Raw genomic sequence first — 11,813 nt, forward strand, 5'->3', positions numbered from 1 at the left:
TTGTCTTCTTCCAGTCAAGAGAGCAGATGGTCTATATATATATATATATATACACACAGAGTATTACAGTATTTTCACCACCATTGAGCTATAATCGGTGGGCAGGCCCCTATTGGGCAATATTACAATATTTTCACCATCATTGAGCTATAATCGATGGGCATGCCCCTATTGGGAAACCTCTAATCATATGGTAAGTTATATACTGAGCCTACTACGGCCGAGCACCTATGAGCGAGCCTAGAATGGCCGAGATACAAAGCCTAGTATGGTCGAATGCCTATGAGCGAGCCTACTACGTCAGAGCAGTTATACGTACCGAGCCTTATAGGGCCGGACATCTATTTTACTTACTATATTTAGAGAGTTGAGTCAGTATCAACAGATAAGCATATCTTCAGATCATCTTTGACTCCTAGTTACGTTGAGTTATTATATTATCAATTCAGTTTCAGCTTTCAATTATTTTGTTACCTTACATACCAGGTACATTATTTCTTACTAACATCCATTTTGCTAGGGACGCTGCATTTCATGCATGCAGGTCCTGATAGACAGATGGATAGACCTTAACTGTAGACAGAGTCAAACATTAGCTCGGTTGGTAAGCTCCACTTCCTCGGAGTTACCAGGTCTGGACCTTGGAGTCCATTTTATATATACAGGTTTGATGGGTAGGTCGAGGCCCTGTCCCGACCATGATACAATTTTGTTATCTCTAGAGGCTTGAAGACGAGTCCTGTATATTTTGTATGTTAGTATTGTGGTCTTGCTATCCATGTGTCCATGTTCAGTTTGGTATTGCTGGTTTTAGACGTTCATGGCGGCCTCGCCGGCCTGCACAGTTATGTATATGAGCTTTTGGGTATGTTTACCCCTTAGATGAGACAGACGTTATTTTCAGATGATTTAGAACATGGCCTTATTGGCCAAAGTTGAGGGTTAGCCCTCTAGAGTTCACAGTTACAGAGTGGTACGCTAGGGCCGAGTATGGCATCGGGTGCCGGCCATGCCTCTTCAGGTTTGGGGCGTGACAAACTTGGTATCAGAGCGGTTCTATCCTAGGGAGTCTACAAGTTGTGTCTAGTAGAGCCTTGTTTATAGATGTGTTCTGCACCGCATTATATAAATAGGAAGTTACAAGGTATTTAGGAGTCTGTTACCCTTCTTTCAAATCCAAATCGTGCTATAGAGCTGAGTCATAAGAGTTCGAGCCAAGACTTATGTTTGCTAATGATATAGAGATTCTTTCAATTAGAAAAAATACAGCTAGCAAGAGGGCTAATATAGCAGCAGGTAAGGGCATTAGTAGAGAGAGAATTCTTGACGATGTGGCCCTGTTTGAGGCCCTATTAGATCGTGCATACCAGATGGTGCACTCTAGAATAGTACAGTCATATATGAATACTAGAACGTTCAGAAGTATCAGAAGACATGTAGTGGAATCCTAAAAGGGATAAATATTTACTAAGCCGCCCCTAGTAAAAAGAGAATATTACGTGACCCGAAGAGATAGTGAGATGGAGCAAGGGAAGATACAAGTGAAAGAATATTTTGTTGAAGTTTTCAGAGTAAGGTAATAAACGGAGATATTAGCAAGAGAATAAGAAGAGAGTAAATGAAGCATTAGGAGTAAGATGTGATAAAAGGGTGATAACAGTAAATCATAATATGATAGGATGATAAAGTCTATAGTCAAGTAAAGGAAAATACAATAGGTGACAAGCCTTGAAACTATAAAGGAGTATATGCCATAAAGTCATGTCCTTATTTCAAGAAATGAGTTGGTGACTGCAACATGATTGCTAGAAGGCTATATTAGACCCCCGGAGTAATAGAATTTAGTATGGGCTAGTAAACAAAAAAAAAAAATCAAACATGATTTAGGGACCAAAGGACTTGATAATAGTCGGCATCGTGAGATTCAGAGATCGCGTTTCAAAAATAATAGAATGGACAACGGAAAAATAACCTTTAAAGGTCATTCAGAAAGACGCTTCCTTAAATCAAGCACTGTGATCAGAGTTAAGCTTAAGAAACTAAGTGTGCCAGTTACACTCGGTGTCACCCTCGCACGTAAGAAATTAAGTTATCCTGGTAGAGAAGGGCTACCTCAAGGTGAGTAAGAGTCAGTGAATACGTGAAAAGACGCTGAAGATGAAGAGGTAAAATATTTATAGGTAAATCTTCATAGCATTAAATGTTAGTACTCCCCTAAAGGGGGGAAGATGGGGTGATATGGTATTAAGTCGGAGTTAAGTGGTTCATGTAACTATGAAATAGTAAAGGAGGAATGCGGTAAAAAGGCTAAAGGCTAAAGGAATGAGATTGCATTTATTCAGATCCTACAGATATATTACGACTCCAGAACATTATGCAAGCAGGATGCCGGGGAGAGGCAGTAAGGGTTCCCGTCCAGGATGTTATTGATAAATAAGTGTGAATGGACACTTGATACATTAGGAGCTAGCACGAAAGGTAAGTTAAGACAAAAGACATAACCCAAGAGAGGTTACGTAGAATATAAATATGAGCATGGACTGACGAGTAGTTAGTAGTTAATTCAGAAGGAGCCTAGTTATGGTTAAACAAGAGGTCTCAGATAAATCAGTAGATCATGCAAGATAAATGTAGTGAAACCCAGCACAAGAAATTCAGTCTCACATATATGACATCGTAATCCTTGAGAAATATTCAGATATGAGTTGGGGTAGTTAAAGGTACCGTATAAGTATTATGGAAATAAAAGAGAGTGCCACTGGGAAGATAGTCAAAATTTTAGTTCTAAAGTAACCCTACGAGCACAAGTGCGCGAAGGTAAGTAACTAAGGATAATTATAGGCGAGTAAGAACATCAAAAATTCATTTGGATATACGATGTACTAAGCTCGCAGCTTTACAGGAGTCATAGGGTCTCCCCTAAGTGCTACAATGAAAGACTAGCTTAGGAAATAAGGAAGAAGGCTTCAACATAAGCATAGTGACCTAAAGAAGAAATGATCTTGGAACAACATCTTACTACAACATTGTATGCACTCCAAAATAATGTGGCACCTATCGTGACCAATGAATATGAAGTAAAATCGAAAGTAACATTCGAGATCCTATGATTTGCATGAATTCCAATATATGTGGGAACTAAGATAAGCCAAGTGTTCATGCAACATGGGCAAAACGACCAGGAAAAGTAATTATTTACGTTTAAAGGCAACTGAGAAGGAAGGAAACGAATTATTGGATCAATGACCCATAGTTAGTTACGTTATGACCGCACTTAAGATTTCAGAGTATTATTCATGCAGCATATATGTTGACATTCTTACAGTTATAGGAGACTCCAGTATAAGTTAAAAGAAAGAATTGAGTACATGTCATAGACAAAGGCTTCAATTGTTAGAAGATTATATCATGAATGTTCCATAACATCCATAAAAGAGTAAATTAATAACTAATACCCCGGGCCGCAGATCGGAAGATAGCTTAAGGCTAAATAAAGGTTGATGAGAAGAAGAAACTAACGAGTTACATCAGCTAAGTAAATCAGGAATCTGATTATTAGACCTAGATAATTATAGAAATCATGATTGAGAACATTGCAGAATCACTCTTAATATCAGAGGTACAAGAGAGATAGTACAACACCCACATTCTATAATTCCTCTACGATAAAGCCAGTTAGAAGAGTACTAGCCTCATAAGAAGTCAGTATGAAGCTCCCACCGGATTGTGTATGCACCAGAGGTGCAAGTATTATAGTAGAGCTTCAAGTTGTGGATGTGAATCCTACCAATATGGAAGGGAGGTTATGAAAGAGACAGAGATACAATGCGAGATTTAATGGTAAGTAAGGTAAAAGTGAAAACGGTACGAGATACTCAAGTGCAGAAGGTTGTGAATAGTCCATACTTCAGGTAGAGTGCTTAGAAGCGCTGCGATTCAGTATCCAGAAATGATACTGGTGGCGTCAGTATCATATCTTCCACCCTATGGTTTCCAGGTATTGAGAGGTGTAGTTAAGAGAATAAAGAAGAGTTAGAGACAGTGTGATGTCTCGCTTGAGGTTCCGGAGTAATATAAGGAAATCTATTGTGCTAGCAAGTTAAAAGAAGGTTGTGAGTAGTATAAATAGATATGTGTAGGTCATAAGCTAAAGTATGGTAGAGCAACAAGGTTTTAGGTAGACATGACTAAGGATAAGAAAAGGTGAGTGAGAAGGTGAAGAGAATAGGTAAGCCTCAGGATTAAGCCCATCAAAACAAGAGAGCTGATGGTACCCGTAAGTTGTAAAAAGCTTTGTATAACCTGAATGAACTCGGAGGAGTTTAAGACTAGGAGCATTTAGAAGAGATGGAATGCTACCCTAGTAGTAGAATAAGGGTGTAATTGTGATAAATGATAAGCGGGGTGGCATTTAGGCCTTCGATTGAGTATTGATTCAAAGAGAAGGGATTTCATGAATTACATGGGATTAGAATACCCCCTTAAGATGAATTACGTTGGGATGCTATAACATATGATTATTGAAGTATAGTATCGTCCCTAGGTGGATCGGGCAAATAACTTCAGATGTTCTCCGATGAGACATGAGCCCTAACGATAATGTATTACGTAAGAGGTTTTAAGTTATCAATGGTAGATTACATATCAACATGGAGATGAATCAACAATAGCTGGATAAAAGTTACAAAGTGTTAGATGAGATTAGGTTGTCATTGTTAAGATGAAAAGTAATGAGGAAATATTAAAAGACTTAGATTTATACATATAGGATAAGCAACGAAAGAGTAACCTAGAGTTTGGTCGCAAACCTCGGTAATAACAAACTAAAGTAAGAGTTATGGTATAGTATGTCCTACCTAGATGCAGTAAATCCATAAGGATAGATAACCGAGGCTATGAAACAAAATATAGAAATAGTCGTAAGTTCGACAAAGTACCAAGTGAAGGATTTCAATACACCTATAGATGCCCAGAGGGACAACTTGCCATAGTTCTGGATATATTCACAAAGTGAGGCCTAGAGATTGGCTAAAAGCCAGAATAAATAGGAGAGAAGAGTTGTATAAGTGCCCGTACAAGAACAGAGTCATACAGGCTGCATGATAGAAGGTAGCAACAATTACGAGATTGGAAGAATTCCAACCATATATCGTGGTGCGAGAAAGAGGCCAAAAGGGGAGAATGCCCTGGCCTTTGGATTTATTAATAGAACAATTGCCTAGAGGGAAAGGATAATATTAAGGTATTCACAAAAGCTATAAGTTATGAGACTGATAAGCGCATCAGCCAACATTCGAGGACGAATGTTCCAATGGGGGGAATGATGTTACACCCCATGTTTTAGTACGTGAGAGTACGTCGTAAGTGAATTGATGTAAGCTCAGAAATGAGATAATCTTTGAAACTACCTAAAGTAAGTTAATCATGTTACCATGTAGGTTACAAATATTTAAGATCATGAATAACAAGTACCAAGAGGGTTGGAAGGCTTATAAGCTAAACGAATTGAAGAAAATAAGTTTCGTCGAAAGTCGGCAAGTTGGGAATGTTATAACATGTACTTTTGGGGTGGGACTAGGGTACTTAACATTGTAAGGAGGTTATGTTATGAGTTATGTTAGTCGTATTATAGTCGTGTGTTATGTTTTGAAGTCAAGCGAGTTGTGGAACAAAAGTTGGCAAAGGTCATCACAAGTTACATTCATAAATGTGTTGAAACTTAAACCAAATGTAGCTGAGCTTTTCTCCCATTATACTTAAAATTACTGGATTATCCACCTACTAAATTGAATATATACGAGCCTAGTTTCTAACAAATAAAAACCATTTTTCAATACGGCATCGGAGTAGAGAAATATTCACGTTTTTGCGAGACTGCGCAGGAAGCCCCTATGAGACCCACTTGGTCGGTGGCCGACCTTCACTTGTTTTTTATCTCATTTTTGGGATGATCTTTGCTCATTTTTCGACATCATTGCAAACTCACACTTTCCAAACCCTCCCAAAAAGTTTTCCCAAGGCTCCAAACAAATTTCAAAAACAAATTACACCATAATCCAACATCAAAGTTAGCCAAAGGTGAAGAATAACCCCTCTATGATATTGTGATGTGTATAAGGATGATGGTGAGCTAAGTTAAGCTTAGGATTCAAATTATATTTACTTCCTAGGTATATTTAACATCTGTTTGATGGTGTTTAAGGTTATTTACATATTGGTTGTGGTGTTGGAGTGAAAGATTACAAGATAACACTTGAAAGGGGAATAGATGTTGTTATCTTTTGTTGGGTTGTTTTAAGGCTATATATATATATATATATATATATATATATATATATAAACGGATGTGAATAAGGATGATGGTGAGCTAAGTTAAGCTTAGAATTCAAATTTTATTTACTTTCTAGGTATATTTAACATCCGTTTGATGGTGTTTAAAGTTAATTACATATTGGTTGTGTTGTTGGAGTGAAAGATTACAAGATAACACTTGAAAGTGGAATAGTTGTTGTTATCTTTTGTTGGGTTTTTTTAACACTTGAGAGAGAGAGAGAGAGAGAGAGTTATATCTGTAAAATGGGTAAAATAACTTGATTATGATATGGTTTCTATTGTTATGCATGTCTACTTGTTTATCAAATGAATTGGTGAAAGAAACATATGGAACTTTAGATTGGAAGTGAAGATTAGCTTAAGTCAGTTCCATGGTGTTGTATTGCCATTGAGGGATGTTGTAAGCTAAATATAACTTGGATTTCGACTTAAAGATACTTTAGTATGTATGTGTATTGTGTTCTTGCATGTGCTTAAGGTTATCTTGATTTTGATTAAGTTAAATGGATGGACTAGACATGAACTAGTGAAAAATGTTGCTAATTGAGGATAGTTGGAGTTGTGGATTATTTCATTTATTATAAATATATGGTATTAGGATGGAATCATTGATGAATGACTTCATTATCATGCTAATGATACTGTTAATTTAATGTAAGAAGTCTATAAGGGGTGATATATGGGCTATAAGGATTCCAATCGGAGCTTGCCGCTCGCCATGAAGTAGTTGTGACTTGTTGTTGTTATATGGTGTCTTCTTATTGATATTTATATGTTTTTGGATTTCCCTGAGCCTATTGCGGCCGAGCGCCTATGAGCGATCCCAGAATGTTCGAAATACAGAGCCTAGAATGGCCGAGCGCCTATGAGCAAGCCTACTACGGCAGAGCAGGTATACGTACCGAGCCTTATAGGGCCGGTCATCTATTTTACTTACTATATTTAGCGAGTTGAGTCAGTATCAACAGGTAAGCATATCTTCAGATCATCTTTGACTCCTAGTTACTTTCGGTTATTATATTATCAGTTAAGTTTCAACTTTCAGTTATTTTGTTGCCTTACATACTCAGTATATTTTTTCGTACTGACATCCCTTTTGTTGGGGACGATGTATTTCATGCCTTCAGGTCCTGATAGACAGTTGGATAGACCTTCCTAGTAGACAGAGTCAAACATCAGCTCTGTTGGTAAGCTCCACTTCCTCAGAGTTACCAGGTCTAGACCTTGGTGTCCATTTTATATATACAGGTTTGATGGGTAGGGCAAGGCCCTGTCCCGACCATGATACAGCTTTGTTATCTCTAGAGGCTTGTAGACGAATCATGTATATTTTGTATGTTAGTATTGTGGCCTTACTAGCCTTGTGTGCATGTTCAGTTTGGTATTGCTGGTTGTAGACCTTCATGGCGGTCTTGTCGGCCTGCATAATTATGTATATGAGCTTTTGGGTTCATACTAATATGGCCTCATCGGCCTAAGTTGAGGGTTACCCCTCCAGAGTTCACAGTTACAGAGTGGTACACTCGGGCCGAGTATGAGATCGGGTGCCGGCCACGCCTCTTCAGGTTTGTGGCGTGACAACATAGGTGGGCCGGTTTTGATGAGTGGTAGTCTGAATTGGAGCTTATGGTCGTGATGGGTTTCTATTTGTATGGGCTCGAGGCGGGTTATATTGTGGTGAGAGATTGTAATATGGATGTGTGTTGTAGACTGGAGCATAAGCAGGTGGGTGTGGGGAATGGGTGTTTGGAGAATAAGAGGTGTTTCCATGATGTGGGTTGGACTGGTAATAGGGAACGACTGCTGATACCTCCTCTTTTTTCTTCTTTTCGCTGCCTATTGATCCTGATTGGATTGATTTGCTAGTTTCTTGCAATGCAGCCATGGTTTGTACCTTGCCGGACTTTATACCTTCTTCTAAGCAATCTCCCATTTTGACCAATTCGGGGAATTTCTGTCCGATCATGCCCATCATTTTCTCAAAGTAAATCCTTTCCTGAGCCCTGATGAAATACTTAGTCTGCTCATTGTCGTCCAACAGAGGTTGTGCCCTGGCGGCCTCTGATCTCCATCGACGTGCATATTCTTGGAATGATTCGGACGACTTCTTCTACAAGTTTACCAGTGCGAACCTATCAGGAGTAATTTTTGTGTCGAATCGTAAGCGATTCATGAAATCTTCCGCCATATCCTTCCATGTCCCCCAGTTTTGCGCATCTTGTCGAGTATACCAAGTAAGTTCTTCCTCTGTCAAGCTCCTTATGAACAGCTTCATTCTCAACTTCTCGTTTCTTCCTACTCCAATTAGCTTGTCACCGTAGGCTCTCTAGTGTGCATGGGGATCACCTGTCCCGTCAAAGATATCAAACTTTGGTGGCTTATACCCTACCGACATATCTAATCAGGATGGATACACAGATCCTCATAGTCTAGACTTTTGCTCCCTCGAGAGATTTGAAGGTTCTTCATCTGCTTTCTCAATGCTCATAATTGCTCAAATATTGATTCCTCCTCCTTATACCTAGCTTCCCTCTCCATTTCAGCATATTGGTCAATTTCATATGGCATCCTGACCATGACATGTGTTGTGAAGGTGGGTTTTGAAATGGCATATATAAGAGGAACATATCGCTCATTTACAGCAGTATGTGCTGGTTTTGGTTAGTGATAAAGGTGACTCTGTCACGAGGAGGGGTGTGAACTATGTTGGTGGTAGATGGTGGGTTTTGTGGCGTTTGAACATAATTTGGTACGTAAGGAGTGTCTATGGGAGGATTTGGTGGGTTTGTAGGGGCTACTAGAGGTATAACCTGAGTGGTAGGGACCGAAGTCGAGGTATTATTGGCCTGGCGAGTAGTAGAAGGAAAGTGGTCGGGGATTGAATCTAAAGAAGGAAAACATGGTGGTTGTGGGAGCATCGTCACAGCTAGATGTGTCAATTCTCGGATATGTTTTACTTCCTCCCTCAAAGATTCCATCTCCTGGGCCATCGTGGCCACATGTTCATAATCGCCCTTCTCCCCTGAATGACCTGGGCTATCATCTATTACAAGAGCATATTTCGGTAGGTTATCTGTTGCAGACATCTTCCCTTTCGATCTTAGGTTGTACGGTGGTTTCGCCAGTTTTGGGTCGACACAAACCAACTTTATTTGGGGAATAACAATAAGATGAGAAAAGAAAAGAAAAAAAGAAGAAAAAGAATGGAGGTTAGTTTTATCATTTGCACAAGTAATAGGCACGCAGAGTAGATAGTTCACGTATTCAGGCAAGCGCGTCCTCCTAAAATTCATGGGACCATTCTTTGCCGGAGGTACGCCTAAGTCGCGAATATTTGACAAATAATTAGATTTGACACATTCATATCCGAAGAAAACTATTTTCATTGATAGTATTTGGATTGTGATAAGCGGGAGCATATGTTACATCATTGTTTCCAACATTCATAGAATTACATGGGCTCAAACAAACTTGCCCTTAGGGAAATGGGAAACTTTGGGGTAAAGATACAAAGTGGGAAAAGAGGGGAAATCAACCAACTTCTAGTAACCATCCCCGGAATCCTTCCCTATTTCCTCTTCTTCTGGTTCTTCCTATGGATCTTTTTCAAATTTGTCTCCATCATCATCGAACTTAGCTTCTTCCTCTGGATCTTCCTCCGGCTCTATCTCAGACTCTATCTGGATACACTCTACTACTCGATCATCATCTTCAGCGGGTGGCAGCATGTGACCAATTGATCCCGGGACCACTTGGCAGTGCATGGAGGTAGTCACAAGATAGTGTGGCAAGATTTCATGATAGATTTGCAAAGCCGCCACTGCGTCCTCCATCCAGGCTATTTCTTTCCTACTTGGTCAGGCTAGCTCATCTTCTTCGTTGATCCAGACATAATATTCTGGAGTGCACCACGAGTTTTGACCCATTGGAATTGTGACCAGATCATTCCACTCTTCCTGAAGACTTTTTATCCTTGGTATTGGGATCTCTACGTTGTACTTGTCCTCATACAGTGTTGTCCTCGTCCAGAGAGGCACATCCTGAATCAACTCGAACTGTATGAGAATTTGTAGGGGTGAGTATGGATGGATGCACTCAAGTCCTATCAGCGCAATGAAGTATTTTTGAGGAGTCCTTAGGATTGACCTTCCGCCTAGCCATGACAGCTTCCAATGGACCCATTCTCCACTTAGGTTAGTCAGCATCTCCTTCCACTCTTCCTGTCTGTGTGGCGAGACCCAATGTCTCATCCTCTCGTTGTGGCTTCGGATCATGTTGTTGACGCCCACAAAGTAGTCAAATGTGCCCTCTTGCTGAAAGAAATGCTCTGTGGCCCAGATTTGAAGCAGTAGGTTATAGCCTGTGAAGAAATCATATCCTCGAGAACATGCGGGCAAAGCCCTGAGATTCTCGGCCAACACCATGGGTACCAGAGTGGCTTGTAGGTTGTCTAGGAATATTGCTAGAACCACGGGTAAAAAGTTGATATTGATCTGTCCTCTTATTTGTGGGAAGACCAGGAGTCCCAGAAGTGCCAAGGAGAAGGTTATGGGTCGGAGACTCTCATACGTTGCCTGATCACACTAAAATTCTCCCAAGTATCATTCATAGCTTTCACGATGTCCAAACCTGTCGAATAGTTGATCCAGGCTTACCCATCTATCCTTGATGCTTCTTAAACGCCGACTGTTTGCCAGATCCAAAGCATCAAGAAACTTGTAGTCGGGCATGGTAACTGGTAGTATCAGTTTCCTCACTGTAAATTGCAACTCTGTGAAACTGGTAACTTCTTCCAATGTCAGTACTAACTCACAATCAGCAAACTCAAACACCACCTTGGTCAGGTTCCAGAACTCTATCAGCAGGCGAGTAAGCACCTTGTCAGCTTGGATGTTTAGCAAGGCGGTCAGTGCTCCTAGATGTTTCCTGATTTTGTCTCCATGTCCTCGGCGGATATTCTTCCACCATTGCTTTAGCTTCTATGGTGCTCTCATCACCATATTGATCTCGGGGATGTTTTGGTTGATTTCCATTTTTGAAGTGGGTAAAGAAAGGGGTTTGATAAGTATTAGCTTCAGATCTTAAGTGTCTCATCATAGTTTGTTCGCCTTTCCACATAAGTCTTGTCGTTGGGTGCATGACCCATTGACATTAAGGTGGATTTCCTAATAGTGTGTCGATGCCAAGGACCGACTCTCCTAACCTCGGTAGAGTAGTGACGAGGCCAGGTCAAGACACCTACTAGGATAAGAAAAAGAAACTGAACAAATATAGTATAGTCTAATAATGAAAACGAGATACAACAAGGTAAGCTACAACTGAATTTAAAGAAATAAAGGCAACAAGGAAGGGACCCATAATAAGAACATTAAGAAAATAATACAGACAAATACAAGTGATGTAAAGAGAGATAACAACAAGAATCACAACTGAGGTACCGCCTCAAAATCTCATTTCACAATCACAATCACAATATTTCC

The sequence above is a fragment of the Nicotiana tomentosiformis genome, chromosome 6, assembly GCF_000390325.3.
Source record: "Nicotiana tomentosiformis chromosome 6, ASM39032v3, whole genome shotgun sequence".
Lineage (NCBI taxonomy): Eukaryota > Viridiplantae > Streptophyta > Magnoliopsida > Solanales > Solanaceae > Nicotiana > Nicotiana tomentosiformis.